This window comes from Schistocerca serialis, unplaced genomic scaffold (assembly GCF_023864345.2).
Source record: "Schistocerca serialis cubense isolate TAMUIC-IGC-003099 unplaced genomic scaffold, iqSchSeri2.2 HiC_scaffold_1249, whole genome shotgun sequence".
NCBI classification, from domain to species: Eukaryota; Metazoa; Arthropoda; class Insecta; order Orthoptera; family Acrididae; genus Schistocerca; species Schistocerca serialis.
Window position 1 is genome coordinate 67501 of NW_026047457.1, and position 2500 is coordinate 70000.

Sequence of the window (2500 nt, forward strand, 5' to 3'; positions counted from 1 at the left end):
ATGTTGCGCCTTAACCTAACCTATGTTGCGCCTTAACCTAACCTATGTTGCGCCTTAACCTAACCTATGTTGCGCCTTAACCTAACCTATGTTGCGCCTTAACCTAACCTATGTTGCGCCTTAACCTAACCTATGTTGCGCCTTAACCTAACCTATGTTGCGCCTTAACCTAACCTATGTTGCGCCTTAACCTAACCTATGTTGCGCCTTAACCTAACCTATGTTGCGCCTTAACCTAACCTATGTTGCGCCTTAACCTAACCTATGTTGCGCCTTAACCTAACCTATGTTGCGCCTTAACCTAACCTATGTTGCGCCTTAACCTAACCTATGTTGCGCCTTAACCTAACCTATGTTGCGCCTTAACCTAACCTATGTTGCGCCTTAACCTAACCTATGTTGCGCCTTAACCCAACCTATGTTGCGCCTTAACCCAACCTATGTTGCGCCTTAACCCAACCTATGTTGCGCCTTAACCCAACCTATGTTGCGCCTTAACCCAACCTATGTTGCGCCTTAACCCAACCTATGTTGCGCCTTAACCCAACCTATGTTGCGCCTTAACCCAACCTATGTTGGGCCTTAACCCAACCTATGTTGGGCCTTAACCCAACACACGTTGGGCCTTAACCCAACACACGTTGGGCCTTAACCCAACACACGTTGGGCCTTAACCCAACACACGTTGGGCCTTAACCCAACACACGTTGGGCCTTAACCCAACACACGTTGGGCCTTAACCCAACACACGTTGGGCCTTAACCCAACACACGTTGGGCCTTAACCCAACACACGTTGGGCCTTAACCCAACACACGTTGGGCCTTAACCCAACACACGTTGGGCCTTAACCCAACACACGTTGGGCCTTAACCCAACACACGTTGGGCCTTAACCCAACACACGTTGGGCCTTAACCCAACACACGTTGGGCCTTAACCCAACACACGTTGGGCCTTAACCTGCTCTGTAATTGTCATACGACGCGTTAAATTAGTGTAGTGTTGCCTAACTGCAACCCCCGCAATATAGTTTGCTACTCGCACTGCCCGGTCCCCAGTGTATCGCTTCATGTTAAACACCTTGCAGCTATACACTGTAATGTGGATGGCAGCAGGACGTACATGCTCAATGCCCTTTGCAGTTGTTCATTGGCATTTGCAGTTGTTCATTGGCATTCGCATGGCGAAGCACTTAGCCTACGCTGTGGTACGGCCTGTGTCAACTGTCCGCTGATGTTGTACGTCCAAATCACACACTGTACTGCACATTGGTCCTCATGTACTGAATGATACATCGTGGTACATGTGACCGTACAACGACTGCGCCAACAACGGCGAACCATGCGGTCCAAATGTTGTGCACTCAGCTACGTGTCGTCTCCCTATAAGAGCTGGATTGCAGTGTGGTATGCCCTGGATGGCGATCAGCATGAGCCGTCTGTTGATGTAGTGGCGCGTGTTGTCAGACGTAGTCGTCTCTTCTCACACACCGTGATAGCATGGTGCACTGCGTTCCACATCTGCGACATGCGACAGAGGCCGGTTGACAGTCGTTCGCGCAATGGACATCGCATACGTACGGGGGCCACCTTCCACGTGTTCGCGAAGCGTGCACATGTTGTTGCGTGTATGTGGGCAGACATAGTGTGTCGTGACACCTGACACAGGCATGCAACAATCGTTGAATTTGCAAATGGCGATGGACGCCTACGTTTGCTGGTGACGTTACGCAAATGAACAACTGGTAAACCGTTGTGGTGCGGTTGTTCTCGCTAGAGGTGAATCAGTGATGGCGACGATCGGTTGAGCTACCAACCGGTTGTTCCAGCGATACCCACCATGCCCACGAACGTGAATGGCATCTGGGTGTGAAGCGATACGCGGCGGTGGCTGGGTGGGACCGTCCCCGGCCGGTGAGGGGGGGCCTCCCGGCGTGCTGGCCGCGCGGTGCGTGGGCGCACGCGCTACAGCCGGCTGGTGGGGGCGGCCAGTGGCAGGCGCGCCGGCCGACGGAGGCGGCAGGCGGCGCAGCTGCGCGCCGGCGCACCCTGCACGCGGCGCCGTGCGGCCAAAGTAGGTCCTCGCGGGCCCGGTGCGAAGCGCGGTGGACATCTGCAGTGTGCTGGTCCGATTGAGGACTGTGTGCGCTGAGGATGCGCCGCCGCCCGGCGCTCGGCGCCGCGACGCCGTCTGCTGCTCGGTCGCCTCTGCGGTTCTCGCAGGTGGTTTGTATCGCAGCTGTGCGGACGTGTTGGCGCGTGCGCTGTGCTGGGAGAGTTCGCTTCGGCACCCAAGTGGGGCTTTTGTCCTTCTGTGGCGCTGGCGTTGGAGCTGCCGGTCACCGTAGGTGGCGCGTGTTGTCTCCCGCCGGCAATGCCACGACAGCACGCTCCCGGGCCTCTGTCGGCAGCGGCAAGCTCAGTTGGGAGCACGGGTGGTCGCACCTAAAGCGTCTACTCGCCAAACCCCGGGCGATTGCGCCTCTCTCGAACCCGACCA